The sequence below is a fragment of the Misgurnus anguillicaudatus genome, chromosome 14 (assembly GCF_027580225.2).
Source record: "Misgurnus anguillicaudatus chromosome 14, ASM2758022v2, whole genome shotgun sequence".
Lineage (NCBI taxonomy): Eukaryota > Metazoa > Chordata > Actinopteri > Cypriniformes > Cobitidae > Misgurnus > Misgurnus anguillicaudatus.
Window position 1 is genome coordinate 34,970,813 of NC_073350.2, and position 23,781 is coordinate 34,994,593.

A 23,781-nucleotide genomic window follows, 5' to 3' on the forward strand; every position below is an offset into this window, starting at 1 on the left:
CGCACAACATGAACGATATCAGAGAGCTCAGCTGTCTGTCACAGCTCTCAGGTCAGTGGCAACTGTTTAATGGTCAGTCGGAAACAAACTATAAAGGCAACGAAGTTCCCTTCCATGAACGGACTTTATGACACGTTACATTTAAATGTAGAATGTAATTTTACTTACCTTAAAGGAGCGGTGAATCAAAAACTCAATTTTAACTTGATAATTTGTTATATAAGAGGTCATCATACTTAAATGAACATCCTGCAAGTTTCAGAACTGAAAACGTCCGTGCTACTGAAATATAACCGTCTTTGGCACCAAGCCAGCTAAAAACTCCAGTCTAAAATTCGGAAATCTATGACGTCAAAGTAGAATTGAAACACCTCCCCATAACCAAAAGGACAAGTCTACTTTTGTAGCCCCGCCCACAGCTTCGCGTGACACGTGTGTCTCAGTAAGTAAACATGTCTTTAAAGATTGACAAATTTAACCAAAATGACTTTTTAAATACATTTTTTCTGAGAGACTTTTATTTTGACGCGGTGATCTGTTATGATACCATGGAAACGCTTTTTCGGTTCTGAAAGAACCGCGTGGGAACAACCATGGGAACAACACAGAAGCTAAATACTTCAATTCGGAGGCTTGGAACTTAACATTAGCAATATGCTTGGATAAAGTTTGCTTTTGAAGAAGTTCCAGCTCGTGTGGGGAGCGTTTGTTAACGTTGTGGACATGGATTCATTTGTAAAGAAGTCGATGCTGGATTTGCAGAGAGACTCAGTCAGAAGCACCACTTATATTGGATCTGACAACAATGACACAGCAGTATAATTCACAGTAAGACATTTTACTTTATTTAAGTTACTGCGTTTCACTATTGCTTTGTTAAAAGAGATTGCTTGATGTGTCCTGTTGTAACATCCGTGTCTAAATACGTTTGTTGACTGTTTTAATTTACTAAAAACATTAAACGATTAATAAAGGTACAACACTTAACAATACGACTGTAATTTAAAGGTAGAAATATACAAAGTTAGTTATAAGGAAGGATTTATCAACCGCAGTTTAGATTCTGATGCCCGTTTACTGTGTTGTATACGGTAACTTAGGCAAGTTGCGTTTGAAAGGTCAAACACTCAACAAAGCTTATTTTTTATCATATAACTGTGGTATTTAACATTACGTGAATGTAAAAGCAACCTCACAAGCACAATAGAAATATACAAAGTTATTGATAAGGATTTATTAGCCGCAGTTTAGATTCGGATGCACGCTTACTGTGTTTTATACGGTAATTTAGTCACGTCGAGTTTTGTTTCTACTTTAATATACGTATTGTCATTTATGTGTATCATGTTTAGCACCCAGAATCTTTTGTGTCTCAAACATATTTGTGTTCGGCTGCTATTTTTATCACATTAATGTTTTAAAAACATTTCCCTACATGTAATGACGGGGAATGAAGCTGTCCAATCATAGCAGTGGGTGTTTACGTTCAGGTCTTCAATGCGGCCCGCCCCTTCAAACGAACCATTTCTCAAGACAGCCACTAATCCATGTTACAAAATAGCGTATTACTTATTGCTTTTGATGTTTTTGAATGTAAAAACAACGCGAAATGCATAAGTAGACATCAATCAACGTCATAAAGCAATAAAATCGACCAATTCACGGCCCCTTTAATTCCTGAAGAGGTCTTAAAATGGCTGCTGCGCAGGCTCCCGATCTGCGTCACGTGACTCTTGACTTTGCTCAAAATTGCTTATAGTGTTAACAATTTTTATAAGTAAACCAAAAGCTCAGTATATTTAGTAATGATTATAGCCATAATTCAAGTAATGTGGAAAACTTAAATTAATGAGCAAAATCTTTACATTTATTTTAGCTATATTTGCTAAGGACAGGAATCAGTTTTACTTAAATTTATTAGTAAAATCTGCTTGTATTTTTAAGCTATATTTGCTGAGAATTAAAATCATTTTACAGAGTTGAAAATAATTAGCTCCATTTACTAAAAAATATAGTGCATCATTTTTGCGTCCCTCTTTTTAAGCAAGTTTCACATGGAATTTTAAGCAATTGCTTAATTTTTTTTTTAGCCTAAACTGCCTAAAATTCCATGTAAAGCTTACTTTAAAAATTGCAAATGCTTAAACTGCTTAAAATTCCATGTAAAACTTACTTTAAAAAGTGGGTGCAAAGATTGTGCACTACATATTATTATTTTTTAGTAAATCCAGCGTATTCGTTTTTTCAGTGTAGGTTGAGATGGTGGAGTGTTACAACTTAAACATCACAGTTCTGGCAAGGCATGTTTAAAAAATATTTACTTACAATTTGATCATTTCACATTCTTACATGTTTGGCATTTTTGTACATTAAGTATTTTTCTGTGTCCAAATGTAGTGATGATGAAGTCCTACAGGGGGCGACACAACAACAAGAATTCAGCAGATAACACAACTTCAGTGTGTTTTACTCCAATAGTGTTTGTGAAATCACTAGCATACTTCAAATATTGCCTACTGGTTTTTGAATAATATATAAAAGAGTATACAGTATGAAACAATAAACATTTCAAAATCTAGTGTCTCATTGTACCACATGCTTTAACCCAAATCAATTCACAGTGTATTACAGGCCACACAAGGTATCTTTTATCAGCATGTGTTCCCTGGGCACATACTGAGCTATCTTTTATTCTGTGTCTTTACTGTGATAAAAGTATTGCATTGTGAATCTATACTGCACATCTGACACAATATCATATATGCATGCAGAAAATGTGTGTAAATGCACTGTACAGTGCATAAACTGCATACATGAAGTATATAGAAAGTATGCATGAACATCTAAAGATTTCCTATTAAAAGCACATATCTCATTTAATTATTTTAAACAGATCAAATAAAATACAGTTAAACAATATACACTGAAAAAACGAACTTTTTGGTGTAGTAATATTTATTAGATTAACTCTTATAATTTCTACATAATACTATTAACATTTATTGAGAACTAGATTTTCCTAAGTAAAATGATGATAAATACACAATTAATTCATGTAAAAAAACTGTGTGGGAATAGTAAGTCTTATTAGATATTTTCTTGTATTATTTAACTGTTTTATAGTCACTGCACATAGTCCTAAAATAATTAGGTAAATTTAAACAAAACTTTAGCAGATTCAAGTAAAAAATCTTAGTTCATTTTACTTAAAAATATTAAATCCATTAAACTAAAAAATCTAAGTAAAATTTACTTACATTTATTTGCACATGTTGTAAGGAATACCCACAATTCTTTGCGCCTGAATATTTTTATTTTTTAAGCTTTATCACAGAATAAGAACTGTTTAAGCTCTTATATTATTGATGTTGTTTTGTTGTAAATAATAATTTTGTGAAGTCACCGTTCAGGTGATCAGTGTTTCTTTACATGAACCCTGTTCAGAACATTGTATTGTAATTCTCTCCACAGTGCTGATAATGCATGTCAGAAACACAGTTTGTGTGCGTTTCTGTTCCGAATCAAGTTTATTCAATGACTGACTTGTCAGTCATGAATTTTGTGTTATAATGCCATTTATAACACTAAAATGGAATATGTTAAAGAAAATAACAAACAGAAAATAGGATTTATTTAATATTATTAGGACAGCAATGCCTCAATTAAAAAAAAAACCCTAATAGACTTTACCTAAACGATTAAAATAAATCTAACTTCTAAATAAAATAATTAAGTAACATTTAATTAATTATTTAACATATGTTTTATCATGCAATTTTAAGTAAATTTTATTTGACTTTAGTAGGTAAGTTTTACTTATAAAAAAGCAGTAAATTTTACTTAAAAAAAGTTAGTGCAAATTGTTACGAGGATTTTTTTAAGTAAATTTTACAAGTTGTTTTTTTCAGTGTACATAGTTCATAATGCATTTAATAATTCTCCTATAAGCAACTTTAAAACATCTAAAACAAAGTTGATTCTGAAGCATTACTGAGATCTCCATCAAATCTGAGAAAGAGCAAACCACAGAGCAATAAATATTTTCCTCAGTCTGTTGCTGTTTTGACTTTAGAAATCTCACCTTTGTGTTTCTTTTAAGCATTTGTCAGCTCATTCAGGGCTCCAGGGGGACAAAAAGAGCCTCTAAAGATCTTCCTGTCCATTTTACTGGTGCTGTGCAACAAATAAAGGTGATTGTCATGGGGTGTAAAACTGCCTTGTTTTTAATGGGCACTTCAAACACTACAAACATACTGCTTACAGCCTGGTATGCACTATAAACTACTATTACTATTAGTACTGTCAAACAGTTAAAGATAACCATTTCAAACATTAGTATGCTACACTAAACATTACATTATTGTTTTGCATGTTTAATCTATGATTTAGTCTTTTAAAGTACTGAGTAAAGAAATGACATTTATAAATGAAATGACTTACAGATGTAAGTCATTGGTATTCTGACGTATTGTGGTATTCTGATCAAATGTGTCATAGTTACAAACTGCACATTTAATAAAAGTCGTTCAAGCGTTTAATGCATAAAGATGATATACTAAAGTGTAAATGAAGGGATTCAAGTGAAGTGTTTTTGTGTGTATTGATGTTAATGGACACCAGGTGGTGCTAGAGATACAGATCTTAAAAAAGAGCTTGAGAAAAGATTGACCTTGAATATCCAAAGTCTCAAATAAAACAAACTTTTAGACATGATGTTACAATTTGTTTCTACACTGTACAAAATGCAGCATTTTTATTAAATCAACATATATTTTAATGTTACTTTAACTTGAAAAATTAAGTAAAACTATTTTAACTTGATTTTATAAGTTATGTCAACTTTTCACACCCAAAACTTTAAAAATGAGCTTGAATTGACTTGCAAAAACAAGTTGTTTTAATTTCATGTAAATGTTTTCCTGTGTAAAAAATAATGTTATTTTTTATTTCTGTGCTACATGTAAAACAACAAATTTACTTAAGTCTAAAGACAAAGTATAATTTATAATCACTTTCAGAACTGTGAGTTAAAGGTGTAGCGCAGGATTTTCTCGAATTTTAGAAAAGAACCGCCTTCTCCATTTTAAAAAATGCAATTTTTTGCAAAAGATTTACTTTTTAATGATGAAAGGAGGGGTTGAACTTCTCCAGGGACATTTTTTAGTAATTTTGTTGAAAAAAAGTGTAGTGAAGTTAAACACACACACGCGCGCGCACACACAAACAGGGATTATTGTGGCCCTCTGGTCTGTTCAAGACCCCTACAACTAAACAAATTGAGGAGTGACCTCTTGCTCTGAAGCATTTACCCATGACAGGTATGAATCACAGCAACGTCCCACCCAACATATTACAACCATACAATACCACAATATAAAAACTATATAAAGTCTTCGTCTGAACTGACAACATGCACTTAAGAAAATAAAATGATGCTACACCACTACATGAAAAATACATCAAGTATCTGAATTCGGCATAATTATTCCATATAAATGCAAAGACTTAACTTCTCAAAATGTCAATGTAAAGTTTTTAGTTTCATTCAGGATCAGTTGTGTTGTGTTTCTCTCAGTGTAGATGTTGTGTGAGTTTTGTGAAGTGTTTTCTGACATGAAGGGCCATGACCTCTGACCCCCTCTCTCATATCTGCCCCCCTCCACCTTCTGCACTTGAGGGCCACGCAGAGGCCCGGACCGCTGTATGATTTATTCTCCAGCTCTTACTGTGGTTCTGCCTTTGTGACCCTCCACCCCCATTGTGTGTTTGGAGAGGAGGGGTGAACACGGCCGAATGCACGTGTGTTACACTGACTCACGCTCGCAGATTTCACGAAAGCATCTGGCTGCAGTCCTGCGCAGAACAGAGGAACGCTTCAGAACGTTTGATTTGTTATTTTTAATCTCTGTGTGTGTGTTTAACCCTTCACCTGCTGCTGGTCAGAAGTGAATTTTTCTCGACTCACTTCACATGCACTGTGTCAGACTGCACAAACCAAATCCACTCCCAGCATCAATGGCACAGAAAGTCAACAAAGCGTCGACTACAGAACGTGTTTTCATTTCTGTCTCGCACTTACTCGGTCAGTCAGCGTTTACCCATCTGTCTCTCTCTTACTGACTCTCATGCAAACAAACAACATCTGAGCAAAACAGCTCCACCGCCAATCGCCTCGCCGGGTGTGGCCGAACGTCACGTATTATTAAACTCTTTCTGAAAGACGCACACTTTACTCCATTGATGTTTCAAACGCTCTTCAGTAATAGAGTCATGTTCGCTTGACTCGCGGCTATAACCGAGCGTCTCTTTTGTGTGAGCTGTGAAACGTTGACGGTGGAACGTGAGATGGAAGAAAAGAGAAAGGCGAGCGCGCTGGGACGTCCCGTACGCGGCTCCTCCAATTGTTCTCTGGTTCGGTGAGAGGGGCCTTAGAGACCTCAGGCCTGAAAAAAGCCGCTCTGCTAATCGAGACTCATCTCTCTAACCTCACGGTCACCTCTTCTCCTCTCCATCCAAACGTCACACCTGCTCTCCTGTGAGGGCCTGGAGCCGCTGTGGGAATCGCTCTGACTGTATGGGAGAAGATTATCTGACCGAATAAAGCAACAAGGTTTCCTGGGAGTGACACCCTTTAAACTAACCCTCTTTATAATGTAGTCACTTCTTCAAAAACTCACTGTACTAAACCTCCAATAAACACTGGATGATGAGAAGTGACTGTATGTGGTTTTTGGTTACATCAGTAAAACAAACTTTCTATCATGTGGACCAAATTATCATACTATAAAAAATCATGAAGATAAGGTTTCTTTTATCATTATTATTCTTTTTTTTTAAATCATCAGACAGGAATGTGTATTAATAAAGTCCACTATCAGAAACTAATGATCAAAGAATGGGTATATTGTTTGTAGCAATAGTTAACAATACATTGAAATGATTATTTTATGCTAAAAATCATTAAGATATTAAGTGAAGATCATGTTCCATAAAGATATTTTGTACATTTATACTGTAAATATAAAAATGTATTTATCATTAGTAATATGTGTTGTTACACTGTAAACAATTTCTATATAAGTTACAGTATTACTGGTATTACTGGCAACTAGCTGCCAGTAACTTACCGTAGATTTTACATTGATGTTATTTACTGGCAACAGTTTGTTCAAAGTTAAAAGAACATGAAACATTTTTAGTTTTTATCTTCTACAGTAAGTTACTGGCAACCAGCTGCATAATTACAGCAATTTTTTTACAGAGTAATGACTTCATTTGAACAACTGTAAAGGTGACTTTCTCAATATTTTGCATTCTCAGATTCTAGATTTTCAAATAGTTGTATCTCAACCAAATCCTAACAAATCATGCATCAATGCAAAACTTATTTATTCAGCTTTAATGTATAATAACTCTCGGTTACAAAAAATGGACTTTTATGACTGCTTTTGTGGTCCAGGGTCACATATCTGTATCTATAAATGGTAGATATTAATAATCTTTTTGAAGGATACGTCCCAGTGACAGCTTTAGTTGTTTTCTGAGAGTGCATTGAAACTTTGATTTCTGCCGAGTGGATTAAAATCGAGCGGAAATATCAAGTGGACTTGCATTAAAACAGGTCAGAAGGATTAAATCTCGAGGTGAAAAGTCTCTGAGGGATTAAGATTGTTCAAATAAACGCCCATTTCTTCAGCTTGTTTTCAGTTGAGTATATTTTGATACTGTTGTGATGGGTAAACACTGATTTAACACAGTTTTCCCCTGAGGGATAGAAGTGAGAGATGAGCTGCTCACCTTTACTCCACATCTCACACATGATCATCGCTCATCTCACCTGTGATTTAAATATACAGACAGGGAAAAATCAAAGTTTCTCGTTCTTTCTGCAGGTGACCTTCTTTTAAAGTATCAACTCTGTCAACGGAGTTTCTCCAAAAAATGCTTGAGAAAATAAAAAGTAGATATTAATGAGTCATTTGTTATGTACACATATATACACATATTTTAGTTTCGTAAGGGCAGATTAACTGTATATAAAATGAATGTAAAATGAAGAGAAACATCAGAGATGCATGAGAGTTAAGCTGCTGACGTTTTCATTTGCTCTCCATCAAACCTCATCGCTGTCCAAGAGAAACAACGCTGAAATAAAAGAGATCTCATATCTGACTGTTCTCACTCATAGATCAGCTTCAGATTCTCCAGACGTCCAACATTTCCTCCATGACCTCACCATGGATCGTCTGTTTGTGTCTGAATCTTCATGAGAACATGTCTGCAGGATCTTCAGCTCTATCTGAGGAAATGAAGCGATGCCGTCTGCAGACTTCTGAAATTGGAAAATGAGAACAGCAGACGCTTTGAATTCCTGACATCACCAAACATTCCTCACATCACAGATAGTGTAGTGTATACAGGAGACACGACTCACGTCTGGATACCACAGAGAAAGATGAAAAGAGAAAATAACAGAATGGATGATAGAAGCACCTATATGACCTGAAATATTTAAACCCAGCTCTGATCTTGAACAGTACTTATATATTTGAGTCATAATAAAGACATAAATACACAACTCGATACACCATAAAGAATCAGTTTCATGGCCTGCAGTCAGACATTAATGATGTTTCTGATGTCACATTCACACATGCACAAATGTTTAAAATCATTCCACCTTCATGTGGAAATTTCATTACATAACCAATAACAATATAATCTTCAGTAAATTGTCAAGGTAAAATTATCCACTTCTTCATAATCTGAACAAACATCAGCGAATTAAACCTCATCACATTCCCATCCATCTTACCGCCGTGGAGCTCAAGTCCATGTACAAGTGTGTGTGTGCGTGCGCTACGGAGAGAAGAGGGCAACAGGTCACGTTGGGTAACCTGAGAGGTCTGACCCCGGGTACAGCCGAAAATAAGAGGAACCAGTCCTTTAAAAGCTTGCGTGTGTGTTCATAGAGAGCGGAGACAATATCCAGGACCCCGCTGAAGACATTTGCTATTGCTGATGTATTTAAGGGCTTCTAGTGTGAGATAGCACTATTGAGATTCCAGAGTCTCAATGAATTCCAGACGCCCGGCGCTCCGATCTTCCTGACCCGCTCCTGACATTACATCCACTTTACTTGCCACTAATGTTTGCATTCTCCGATGGGAACTGCCCTTCAGAAGAGCTTGTGAAGCAAACACATCTGAGCGCTTTGTTTGTTTGCATTTCTGTGGTCTTTATTCATGGGTCTGGGCATCCAGAAAAGAGTTGAAGCCCTTGAAAAGTCTCCAGAAGGATCATAGTTCATAGTTTTAGATTTTGAATGTGCAAACGCGCCTGTCATAATGTTGACACTGCGGTAACTGATCGTTTCCCTCGTAAAGCCTTTTAAAGCCCTGTGAGTCCAGCGGAGCTCATGTGATCGGCAGATAAGAACATGAGGAATTCCTGAAGCTCCTCTATAAACATCAATGTCTCCTCTCCTCGCGGCTTATTAGCTGTGTTTGCTGAGACAAGACATGATAAAATAGATTTACATTGAAGAAGAGACCAGAAAATGACTTGCAGGTGGGCTGTTTTAATACAAAAACAACTAAATAGCAACACCTTGACAACCACCCAGAACAATATCTCTGCACCTTTCTCTTATCTTCTCTCTTCTATCAGCTTTAGGAGATCTTCTCATGGCCTCATCTTGCACACACGGTTTCAGCAGATCTGAACCTCACAGTCACACTGCAAAAATGACTTTCTTAATTAGTATTTTTGTCTTGTTTTAAGTACAAATTCACTTAAATTTGATATATTTTTTCTTAAACAACACTTAAAGGGCCATTTCACCGATAGGAACATTAATCTTTATGGAAAGTGAGTCATATTTGTAGTCAAAATGTAACATAAATGTAGAATTTTGTGCCTATTTGACAGAGAAAAGACAAAATGTGACTTTAGAGCACATTTGTATGAAAAACTACAACTGCCACTATGCACCACAATGCACAGCTCTGCAAGCCACTCCCATTACTCGGAACACGGCTCAGACATGCTATTATGTACATAAATGCCACGTTAGTAAAACAAAGAAAATAGCCACCACCACTGTGTCTAACTGACACCAATCATGATTTACTTTTAAACGTGATGTTACATTGTGGTACACACAATAACACTCTGGCCTGGTGTGTAGCAAAGTCTTATTCAAACAGTAATGTGCGGTTTCAGATCCGCAGTACAAATGTCTTTCCAAGTACTTAAAAAAAGTGTATGCATTTTAAATGTTTATTTAGTTTTACCAATTTTCTTTTTGTCTCTTGTTTACTGTAATTACATTTGTGTTATTATTGGCCTCACTGCTCTCACAATGTAGACATATAAAACACCGCTCAGATATGCTATTGTGTACATAAATGCCACCTTAGTATAACAACGAAAATATAAACACTCACTTTAGTTAGACGTCCGTTTACCCCTGCATCCTCCACACAAACGCGTCCCCTGCACAATATCTCCACAGACGCGCTGCCTCAGCTCTTGGAGCTTGTGCTCGTAAACCGAAACACGTCTTTGAAATAAGCACGCGACCAGAAACATTCACAAAACAAACGTCCATATCCTTATCTGATCCAGAAATGTTAAACCGAAAGCAAACGGCGCGAGTCCGTCCAAGCTTATATACTCCGCAGCGCGTCTGCTCGTAAACCGAAACATGTCCGTGAAATAAACGTTCCAAACGCGCGCAAACTTCCTCTCTTGCATAGAAACCTTCACCAAACAAACGTCCATATCCTTATCTGATGCAGAAATGTTATAAAGAAGCCACACAGCGAGAGAACAGGCAAGCTTCTCTACGCAGCAGAGGCCGATGGTTGCTGCTTCTTCACCGGGCTCCTCTACCCAGCCGACGCCCAGGCTCCGGCCTACTCCTCGGGCTTCTGTTCCTACATCTGCCTCAGCTCTTTGCAGTATTGTGGCTCATAAAGGTGCAATGAACAGCGGATTAGAGCATCACGCTTGTAAAATCACCCTCTTCCATGTAATATTGATTAACTTCCACTGTTATTGTAACATGAATTCTGGCTCGCTCCACAACTTCTGTTTAGCTTAGCTTAGCATAAAGATGGCGGCTGGTCGTTTTCTTTCGGTCTGTGTTCGTATATTTTCGTAAGTCCCACCCACTTATCTGTAATTGGTCTGAAGCGTGAGTGGGTCCCACCCATAGCCCCCACCTTGGAAAAATGAGGAATGAGTGTCTGTAGTCTTTCACACTCAATAGAGATACAGGATTTCCTTCTTTCAATGACGCAAAATGACGATTTTTACATCATTGAAAGAAGGAAGTGCCTCACTGAAATCAGTATTTCTCCCCTCTCAGGGGAAACTGAGGGAATGGTGCACGACCATTCAAAAACATGACTGGGGTTCTAACGGTACAAAGCTTAATGCAAATGGGTGAAGTTTCCCTTTAACTTGAAGGGGTGTTCATAAGACTGACATGACACCTTTATAATCATGACATGACACGTGTCATGAACATGAAGGAGATTTTATGCACATTTATAACAATTAAGTCATTAAGTGTCATTCACTCAATTATGCCATTTTTAACGCAAAGATGACATTGTTTGAGATGTCTTTGGTATGACGACTTGACATAAACCAAAACATCATAACTTATGACAACTTGACATTAACAAGACAACATAACTTGTCATAAATCTTTTAGGCATCATATTTTAGACACCGCCACTGAAAATGCTCGGTCTACTCTGTTCTTACGCCTAAACCATAGAGCACTGGGAAGCATCCGATTGGAGGACCTCAAGGATCTAGCCTGAGTATAGACATGTAGCATGTAGTCATTAAGTGTTAATACTAATTGTTAATAAACAGACACATTAAAATATTATATGTAACTTAATGTATGTGCACAATACTTTACATAAAAAACTGACAACAAACAGAACTTGTTCTTCCTCACACAGAGGGTTCTGGACTTTTCTGACATAGAAGGAAAAAAAATAACAAAAAAACATTAATTTAATTTAATTAACATTTTTGCAGTGACATGGACCAAACACTGCATGGCTTTAGGTGAATCTGTCTCCAAATGCAATACAATATTATCAATTTTAATTAGTAGCATATTACGGTATTATTATTATTATTGGATGATTATGAAATAAAGAATATTCATGACGCTGTCATAAAACTTTTTGACAGAGTATTAACACTTAATATTTTAATGACAAGTTCAATTTGTATCACTGGTAAAAAGTGTTCAGATAAAATAATTATGGCCTCATGACAGCCAATATCAAAACCAACCTCATTTAAGGTTAACCCATAAAAAGTTTTTTTATTTTGATAATTGATCTGCTATGTCATGTTTATGACATATTTATGACAAGTTATGATGTGTGATGTTTTAGATATTTGTACTTAAAACAGGACAAAAATTCAAAAAGTCATTTTTGCAGTTTATTTGTAATATTATTTAAAAATATTGTTTGCCAAGTCATATTATTTTTTATTTGCTAGAAGGCAAAACCTCTTGTAAACATTCATTTTCAGTGTCTTATGGCTTTGTTAACAGGGATTTTACCCCAAATATTCCGCTGTAATGTCCGTGGTGCTGAACTCAAGTTCATCAGGTGTCAGTAGATCACATGCACCTCATCAGCTCTGCTTATTTGCGACCCTGAACTGATTTGCGCTGCTTTTAGTAGATTTCGTGGCTCATTACAGAAATCAGCTGTTGCACGTGTGTTATTTAATTTGAGTTTTTTCGTAAATAACACACAGATTAACACTCCCATCAGTACTTGGAATTTGCGCTCTTATGCAAATTTGCCCCGTTTAGTAAATCTGGCCCTTAGTCTGGTGGATCATGTTTAATAACATTAAAAAGAACAGATTGGATAATGAAGTGTAAACATTATAAACAAGCCCTTATCTTTGCTGTATTTATGTGTGTTGATCTTTAGGTGTTGGCAGGAGACCTTCAGATCAAGTGATGATTCCTCATATTTCTTCTGCGTGTAAAGAAGTGTAATGTTCAGTTCTGAAACATGCTAGAGATTTAAGAGCTATCGTAAAATAAGTCTCATGTAGCCAGACAACTGTTTATCACTATGAAGTCTTGTTGAGTTTTTAGTTTATTCTGACCAAGAACAGCTTGCAGAAAATGTTGGAATGATGAGGTCTAATGTGCAGCTTTACAGAAAACACTGTAACACAAGAAAGAACAACATCATAAATAAACACAATTAGTGGGATTCCACAAATGTATAAATTAAACAAAAGTTTTACAGAAAAAAATGAAGAAAAGTAACTTTCAGATCCAATTACAATGCACTTGCTAAACCCCCAGAGCATTTAAAAGAGCTTGTTATTGAAAGGATAATACTAAATGTTTTTCTAGGCAAGGTTTTAATTGTAAAGACCAATTAGCTGTTAACAGCCTGTGATTTGTCTATGGCTCTGTATTAAGCCAGAAGAAGGTGAGAGTAAGCTAAGATTATGTTAATGTCCATTACATGTGCTTGTACACGTGCCTTGTGTTTTTCACCATGTGCACACAAAATCGCTCTTAAATGCAAACTTACCTAAATGTAGTGCTGTATTTTAATGCATTCATGTTAAAGCATAAATAATTCTTCATCAATGGAAAAAATATCTCACTTGTGTTGTTTCATACGTGTTTGGTGGAGCACAAACAAATAATCTTACATCAGTTTAATGTTTTTACGCTGTCAAGTATCAAAAAGCACAGTAAACACTATCAAATATGACAATAATCATGACTGCACTATATTGCAATAGTTTAACGCAAGTCTGTTTTCCACACAGAGCTATCAATCGACATCAGACGACTTGGACTCTTAATGTGCAATTCAATTTTTGTATGATGTATTCCTATAAATAAATTATATATTCCCCAAAACCTTTCTGGAATGGTAGATATGAGATAAGTGCAGAAGGGTGCTTATCCCGTTGTTGTTATTTAAATGAGCACCCCTCGGTCATTCTGTGACTGTAGAGCCGTCGTCACTAATCAGCGTTCTTCATCTGAAGGGGCGTAGCAGCTGAATCTGTGACTGCTAGAGAGGCGCTGAGGGATTAAAGCGCTCTTTACTGCTTAATTCTGATTAACAAGAGACCTTCTGCTTTAAACCCCCCAAACACACCCACCAAAACCCACTCACGCTCGCGTCTCCTCCACCTGCAGGCCTCATGAAACTTGGGTTCAGGGATGCCCTCTTCCCGCCGATTTTGGTTGATACAGCACCCATATGGTGCTTATTAGACAAATGAGAAGAACCGTGTAGGATGGGAGTTTTGAGGAGGGGTGGAGGAAAGATTGACAGCTTCACAAATATAAGCAGCTTTATATCATCTATTACACAGTATGAGTTTTATGAACGTTTAGGAGTTGGTGAAAATTCATTTATTATTCTGGAGGGTCTGTGAAAAGTCTGACATCATTTATTCACCCTTAGTGTTCAAACCTGTTTGTATTTCTTTTATGAGGAACACAAATTAAATTTTAAGGAATGTTAATAAACAAACTTCCATAGTATTATTTTTCCTACTATAGAAGTCAATGGTGCCCCAGATCTGCTTTGTTACATTGTTCAAAATATCTGCCTTTGTGTTCAGCAAAACACAGAAATGTATATTTTATAAGGTTTAAGACTGAATTGGTATATGGATGATAAAGTAATAAAACATTTTAAATCTACTCTGGAAACTTTACACGGTTAAAGTCAATCTTTAAATCCTCTATCGGTCATTTTTCATTATACGTACACACAGGTCAGAGGTCAGTAAACTTGAACTTTGCTATTCGATGAAAGACGAAACTGTGTGCACGTCCTTCACGGGTTTGAATGGCTTTAAATGGAGCAGAAAGTCTATTGTGACTGCAGGTCTGCAGCGGCCGGTCTCTCAACAAGGTTTTACAGATATGAAGGGAGGCCGTTGAATCTGTTCCCGTTCTTTAAATAGTTTTTATTTTATTTTAATCTTACGCACTGTTATGGTGGTGATTTAAAGGTCACCTCCTCCTCCTCTTCTTCTTCTTCTTCTGTAGTAATGTCCTGAGGCCCATCACTACCTCTGTGTGCCCTTCATAATTACAGTCAGTCCTCCCATAAACATGCAATCCCTGGACTTTTGTATCTCAAGTGTCGTGACAGCGGAACAAAAGCACCTGAGATTTAACTGCAACAAAACTCTCTTTTGTCAAGGCCTGAATGAGTCTTTTGCCAATTGAAAACGCGATCACCTACACCACACTGATTCATCATAAATCATGCAATTCACGTCATTACTACACTTCTGAAATACCACATTTTTTGTTTGCCAGGGTGTTGCAACCATGTGAAGAGCTAAAATTTGTCACGCAGTAAATTGGATCATATTGTTCATTTATCTGTTTTGTGATAAACTGACAGTCGAGCAGGTGCAAAATCTGCTGTTAAAGAGATAGTTCAACCAAAAATTAAACTTCTGTCATCATTTACTCAATCTCATGTTGTTACAAACCTGTATAAATCCTGCATATCTAAAATATCTTCCTTCATGTTCATCAGAGCAAAGATATTTATACAGGTTTGTCACAACATGAGAGTGAGTAAATTACGACAGAATTTTCATTTTTGGGTGACTATCCCTTTAAACTTTAGGTTTTGGTAAAAGCTTCAATAATTATGAGTTTGCATGTCTCTGTTTCATGCTCTGGTTTCATGCATTTGTCAAAACTATATCAGTATTTTAGCAAAAACATAATCTATATTTGACTATAATGTTTCCATGTAAAAAAAAAACACAACACAACAAAACCACAAAACAAGAGATATAAAGAGTCATACAGGAGAATGTGTGTAGGCCCTCAGGGGTGTTATGAGGGATTTCAGGAGGGTCTCATGAGCTCAGCACACCGATGAGAGTCAGGGTTATTTCTCTAAAAATAATACATTCTTGAATTAGTTTGACACGAAACATTAAAACATACGCAGCGTGCATTTTTAGGTTTAAAAGACCCAGACGTCTAGGCTGAAACAAGGCAAAATCTGGGCTGTCAGTGAAGCTTTAATAGACGTCTGATCATAGCCCAAAGTAAATGAAATCAATAAATGAAAGCAAACAACTTGAATTCACTGTTGACTTTGCTTACATGATGACATCTCACAAGTTATTTTGACAAAAAACGCATATAACCAAATTTAGGTTTATTTTGGCAAGAAGTGGGCCGGACTTTATCGGGTCTATAGTTAACCTAGACGATGAAATAACAGCTATTGCTTGCTGGAATATGATTCAAAGCATTCAAGAAATTTAAGAAATTGTTATACAAAATAAAGGTCCAAGACTCTGTACTTAACTTAGCTTAAGAGCAAATGAAATCAGCTCTTTTCATAGAATAAAAATATAAAATAATGAAGTCATCACTCGATGCTCTGAGCTCATGCAGGTCTAAAGTTTTATATCTTATTGTTAAAGGGGACGTGAGTTCACCAGACTTTAAGATGTCAAATAAATCTTTGGTGTCTCCAGAGTTTTAGCCCAAAATATCATACAGATAATTTATGATAAGATGTTAAAATTTAGACTTTGTAGGTTTGATCAAAAATGTGCTGTTTTTGGTTGTGTACTTTAAAAATGCAAATGACCTGAGCTTTGCATTAAATGGCAGTGCCGTGGTTGGATAGTGCAGATTAAGGGGTGTTATTATTATAACAAGATCCCCTTCTGACATCACAAGGAGAGCCAGATTTCAATGAGCTATTTTTTCACATGCTTGCAGAGAATGGTTCCCCAAAACTAGGTTACTGGGTTGATCTTTATCACATTTTCTAGGAAACACTGAAGACCCAATTATAGCACTTAAACATGGAAAAAGTCTGATTTTCATAATATGTCCCATTTAGAAACTGTTTCTACAGTATGTGAAGACAATGACTGTGATTTTAAATACATGCTCTTACAGGATATCTTGTGTTCACTACTAATAACAGTAAGTTGTGGACGACTACAGAAGAGCTGAAAAGAGTTGATGAGTCACAAGAGTGAATTGTTAAAATGACTCACTATACATCATTTGCATGTGTTGAACTTGTGTTTGACTCGTGTTTCACGATCTGCTGGTGTGAACAGTCTTCACTGTTTTCTTCTCATTAGAGAACATGGTACACTTGGACATGGAGAAATATGAGGACACACAAAATTCAAATTAAACCTCTGACAAAAATTCTTTAAAAAAAAATCAATATTGTTCATTTGGTTTTCTGTCAAACATGTTCATAGTATCTGTGATGATCTATTGAGGTTAAACTGATGAACTTAAACACCTGTGTGAACTTAAACAAAACTTCAATAACAAACAGCAGTCATAAACTTTGAATGCAGATTTCACCTGCTTCAATATTTGTTTAAAGGCTTTAAGACATTTGGACACTTAAGTCTCCAGAGTTTTTAGGCAACTGCTCAATGGTAAAGAAGGCAATCCTGAATAAATGTAAAAGACCAACTTTAAAGCTCCCATAACACACTGTTTCTGCTCATCTCATGTTAATCTTGAGTACATATAGAGTCATATTACATCCTTCATATCTCAGAAGAGTCTTTAGTTTGATCAGATTTATAAAAGACAGATCAGCTCTAGCAAATGATTCAGGAAAACACGAATCCTGGGAGGCTTCCAGCGAGAGGAGCGAGTCACGAGCAAGCAACACAAACAAAACTTTATCCCACTATCTCTGGATAACTTATGGTTTACTACATCTTCATGTCATTTACATTATATGCACTTATGCACCAATTGCCAACAAAACACATGATGCAGTTTTACTTAATGCCTGTGACTTATGCCCCTGTTCGGATTTTTCAATGAAATCCAGAAACACACACGCAAAACTCCTCTGCTACTCCGGATAAACAAACTATATCCATTATTTCCATAAGGCTGGCTTACTTGAAAAAAGCTGAAGAAGACTTTCTTCTCCTTACATCTAAAAACACTACTTATATCATGCCATTGTTGAGTCTTGATATAAAACAAAGCTGTTGTGTGCAGTGATGTCTGTGACTTCAACTGGAAGGAACATGCTAATGAGCGTCCTCACTCTCACTCTGATTGACATGTGGGTGTGCTTTTTTGGGGGAAGTGCCCATAAAAGGAATAAGGGGTCACTGATATGTAACGATAGCCTTGCTAACACCAGACCACTCTCATAGAGATGAGACGTGGTCTGGAAACCACATGCTCATTTTCTCGTATTTGAGGCGTGGTTTACGAATGCCCAGAATTAATTGGGCACTACGAATGTCTATCAAATGCGTCTGTACGTAGCTCATAGCAAGTCGTTTCAGTTATAGCAGATGACGTATATCTAAGGCTGCATCATAAAGTAACTTCGCGTCTGCTGCCATGTTGGATAAACAAAACTGCTTTGGTGTGTTGCATAGACGTCATCATCATCTTGCTGCACCTCCCCGTTCTGTGATTGGTTCCCTATTTCATTTTTTTCAAAAATTGGTCCATAGTTTCCATGCTAGACTTGCAGCGTGAATAAATTTGTGCACAAGGCAGCATGGGGAAACCCAGGCTAACGTAACGGGTACCCATGTTCAAAAAAACTTTGCATTTGTTAGCATGAGGATTACAACTCTTTAACTGTGTTTATAAGTCAATAGCAATAAACCGCTCATTTAAATTTATTCAAGCATTCCGACTGAAGTCCGAGTGAATTTATGAACACACACATCTATAAATAATAATAATAATAATTTGTCACATTTTTATAGCGCAGCACTCAAAGCGCTTTACATATGAAAGGGAGATTCTTCTCAACCACCACCAACATTAAGCCGATCTCTGGGAATCACTTGATTGGGTCTTAAAGGTCAAGACAGATTCAGTTGGGTCCAGCTGCGGTCCGGTTCTGATCACTGCAGACCAACAGCTTCAAGACAAATTGAATCTGGTTGATCCCATAAATCACCGTCTGTCATTCAGCGAGTGTGTGAGCAAGCGTTCACCTCCCTTATGCCCACATATAAGTGTTTGCAGGAAATTGACTAAAGCTGTGAAAGTTATCGGAGCTCCCTTCATTCTTTCAACAAGGGTACAAGTTCACTGTGATGTTGCTTTTCATTACATGAAGGGATTTCTGCAGGAATTCACTGGTGTGCGGTGAAACTAACCCTTCTTTGAACTTTTGCCCATTTGGCATGCAGGTAAAATTGTACATTTATGATTTTTAATGAAGCACACCATCATTACACACATCACTCATGAATAAAGTAAATAAAAGTTGCAGGTAACAAGAGATCATTCAATGACAGAAGTTTCTCAAGCTGAAACCTTCAAAGGCTTGACTTCACAAACTTGGCTGTAGTTTTTAAAATTACATCTACACATATAAAAAACTTTTAATCTTTCTTTCTCCATAAACAGGTAGTGTCTCTAAGAAATGTTGAAACTTTTTAAGCTGAAAGTAACTTTGAATAGCACTTCTGTTATTATTGCTTCCCTTAGATGAATCGCGCTGTGATTTTATCAACATAATCTCATGGCAATTCGTATGTATATGATGAGATGGTCAATACATATTAATCCGTATGAACACACTTGTATGTTTTTGTATGATTTGCCTTTGCCCAGTGACTTTGGGGTTTGGGGCGGGGTTTCACTGTTTTTTATGATAATTGTATATTTTTGTACGATTCACTTCTTATGAAATCATATGGATTAGCCAACACATAAAATAGCCTACATACAAATTCCCGTGAGAACAAGCTGGTTTTCCTCACTTTAGTAAGTCACTTTGGATAAAAGTGTCTGATGCCTAAATGCAAACGTAGCATCAATAATGTAACATGAACGAGTCTTGAGCCGATCCTCTTCACTAAAACATAATATCATTACTCACCGCTCTCTAATATGGGTTTAACCTCATTTCTATCTGATAATGAAAACGGCTAACGGACACAACAGAGAATTACAGCTTCAATTCTCATTAGTCTCCTTCATGTCATACAGTATCATTATTTTTTATTTTAATCAGCAAACATTAAATCAGGTCACTATGTAGCAAGTGCAATTTAAACAATATTAATTATTTTGCAAAATGATTATTTTGACATGTAGTCTAATTGTCTTGACACAATCTGACAGAAATCTCAATCAATGTGTATATGATTGTCACAAATACCCATGTGAATAAAAATTTGACATCGATGAATCAATTATGTTTTTTTTGTGTTTTATGGCCACATTAATGACAGCTGGCATGTCTGATCCTCACAGTCAGATCACAAATGGCTTTAGATGAGCTCAGAAATCTGATTAGCCTCTGAATGAAGATCTGTTAACCTGACGGAGTCGATCAGACTAATGATCGCTTATTCATATAGACACAAATATTAAAATACATTAAGTGGGCGTGTACACCAAGGCATTTATACTGGCAGCTAGCGATGTTTTCAATTGTTTCCAACGGAAGGCCACGCTTTTCAAAAATGGCAGCAGCTACCGTTTATTTTCCATGCTGAACGCCAGTGCTTTATAAACGTTCTGCACTGAGTGCCCAGAGTTGAAATTTTTTTAGGTGAGCGCATTAAATCCCTTACAAGAACCAGAATCCCACCCCTGACCAGTGGGCTTAACACTACAAATCAATACTCACCGAGCACCATCAACAGTTAAGTAAGGGAGTAAGAGGAATGAGACTGCGTCAGCCATCTAACTGATGCCTGTTTAGGTTTCATAGTACTCCCTTACTCGATGCCCTCCTCCTGAGGTTTCTGAGGATGTGAAAACATTATGCGAGACTTATCTTTTACTCTAAACTCTGTGTTTGGGAACTAATAGCTCGGTTTGGGGTTTTATTAGCCTTGTTATGGCCTCGCTTAGCGGACTTTATTTGAAAAAGTAATGTTACAAGAGATGTGGCGGACCGAATTACAATAGGAAAGTTATTCCACCAGAAGGGAGAAGTGAAGGAAAATGAGGCACCGCTCATTTGCCGAACGTAAGGTTCTGGATGAGGTGTAGGAATGTATGAAGGTCTGAAAAGTATGCTGGTGCGGTCCCAAGAAAAGTTCTCTAAGTGAGTAGTAGAATGTTGCCACTAAGCAACCCACTAAGAGTTACTAAGTTGAATGGATAGGCTGTGCTGTAGCGTGGGTTGTGCCGGAAAAACCAGCAGCACTGTCTTAGCAAGGTTCAGCTGGAGGTGGTGTTTCTTCATCCAAACCGAGATGTTTTCAAAGCAGGCTGTAATACGTGCTGCAATGGTGGGATCATCAGTGTGAAATGAGAAGAAAATCTATGTGTCATCAGCATAGCAGTGGTAGGAGAAGCCACGTGCCTGTATGATAGGTCCTACGGATGTTGTGTAGATGGAAAAAAGGAGTGGACCAAGCACTGATCCCTGAGGAACCCCAGTGAGCATTTGGTGAGCTGTGGACTGCACACCCTTCCACGACACCCTGAAGGATCTCTCGGAGAGATAAGATTTAAACCATTGGAGGGGAGTACCCGTGATCCCTAGCGATGATAGGGTGGCAAGTGGGATTTAATGATTGACTCTGTTAAAAGCTCTTGATAGGTCAAGTAAAATCAAAACCGAGGATTTGGATTCTGCTTTATCTAGCCGTAATGCTTCCGTAAACGCTAACAGCGCAGTTTCTGTGAAGTGGTTGCATTTAAAGCTTGACTGCTTATCATCAAGTAGGTCATTCTGAGATAGAAACGAGGATACCTGGTTAAAAACAGCTCTCTCAAGTGTTTTCGCAATGAACGGCAGTAGTGAGACGGGTCTGCAACTGTCAGTAAGAGAGGGGTTCAATGTGGCTTTTTTAAGCAGTGGTGTGACCAGGGCCTGCTTGAAAGGGGATGGTAATGTGCCAGTGAGGAGGGCGGTGTTGATGATATGTGCAAGTGCTGGGGTGAGGGTATCTGAAATGGCCTGTAATAAATAGAAGGGGATAGGGTCAAGGGGGTGCAAGTTGTGGGGTGGGTAGATAGAAGCTTAATAACTTTGCGGTCAGTCAGTGGAGAGAAGGAGGAAGTTAATGTTACTTTTCACTCAGACATCCAATCACAGTAAAGGAAGGGTGGGACAAATACCACAACAACCAAACAGTGCATCGTACAACGACTGATAAACAAAACAGAAGTATCAAAGTAACCAAAGCGCTTAACTGAAAAAATCGCTAGCCAGCGCCAACAGTCGGCGTACGCCTGCCGTTTCAGCCGCATTTCAGCGCTTTGGTGTACCCACCCCCTAAGAGTATAGAGTTCAGACAGGGAGATTTTGATACAAGTTGTTTAAAACTGTATTGAGGTTTATGGTTGCAAATGTTATTTTCAAAGCAAATCAAAGCTTGGACATTGAGAAATTGTTGAGATCTCTTCTCAAACTGTATTTTGATTCTCAATCAAGAATTCTTACATACAGTATACAAGACTACAACAGCTCATTGCTCATCTTTATCTGTTGTTGACATGATGGTTATATTTGTGTATATGTTGGAGTGGTTTCTCCCGTAACCCAGACCTCTCTGGGTCATAAACGTTCTGTATGCAGGACCTCAAACATCCTGAAGAAGTCAACATAGAGAGAGAAGAGTTAAAGCTTTATCATCCGACACGGCTCTCCAAACTCCCACAAGCCCAAAGGCGACTCTGCGAAAATAAACATTGTGCTATCCTCAAAAACTCCCTACATATCAAATATCTCAATATGAAAGGCTGAAAGCCGATTGACTTTCTAAGCTTCTATATGTCTTGTGTTTTTGGGAAGGGATTACAGGTAACCGTAGAAGTGGGTATGGCACATGGGTGACTAACCGGCTTTTACAACTCTTTGAAAGTGCAGCGTGCAGTAAAGTTAACAAGCAAGTAAGAGAATGTAAAGGATTCACTGCCATTAACAGAGGATTGTAGCATCAATAGAGGTCTGAAGTACACCAGCATTAACAGTGTGAGATACTTCAATGACCTTTGTAATGAAGGAATTGAGGTTGGGAATCTATGACATGAAATAAAGGAAAATTCACATGGAGCACTTTTTTAAAAGATTTTTTTTTTGTTTTTGTTACATTAGCACATAAGAATTAGCCAACACAATCTCATGGCAATTCATATGTATTTTACGAGGTGGCTAATTCGTATTAATTCGTATGACCACATTCGTACGTTTTATTATTATTTGCTCTCGCCCTTAGAGGCGGAGTTAGTGGTGGAGTATCATTATTGTTTTTTTTATAATGAGCGTACGTTTTTTTTAAGTTTTATTACGTCCCAGATTTGAGACATTTCCGTATTTCAGGCAATGTATTTTTGAAATTTGTCTTGACGGAGAGAAGCCGGATTAATGTTCTCGGGGTATTAATAACTTTAATATTTCTCTGTACTTCATAAACTCCGGAGAGGACCACGGCTGCAGCACATCGTCATTTTAACAACTTTTGGTACTGCTTATGAAATTTTGCAATAAGTTATTGTGATTACACTTCTGTCTGTTATGCTTTTTATTCCTGACAGTACATAGTTTTAATAAACTGTTTTGGGTAGGTTTAGGACTGTATTAGCGGTTTAAAATATCTTTTAAACAACGATACAAGGGAAATTATACAGCAATCTTTATGGTACAGTATTTAAGATTTGTAAATGTTTAACATTTTGTAGCTGTAAAAATGTAATAATGCTACAATTAAATGTTGCAAATATGTCTACATTGTATGTTTCAGCATATATTTAAACAGTTT

At 36.9% G+C, this 23,781-nt stretch overlaps 1 long non-coding RNA gene across 1 annotated transcript in view; it reads right to left on the reverse strand.

The window, feature by feature from the left end:
* Positions 1–2,256: 2,256 nt before the first annotated feature.
* The window catches only part of LOC129427479 (uncharacterized), a 47,656-nt gene continuing 26,131 nt past the window's right edge, over positions 2,257–23,781 (reverse strand). The window contains exons 3-5 of the long non-coding RNA XR_012373314.1: positions 8,183–8,332; positions 4,082–4,173; positions 2,257–2,410 (exon numbers count right to left, since the gene is read on the reverse strand). This is a non-coding gene — a long non-coding RNA (uncharacterized lncRNA). The remainder of the gene's footprint in view (positions 2,411–4,081; positions 4,174–8,182; positions 8,333–23,781) is intronic.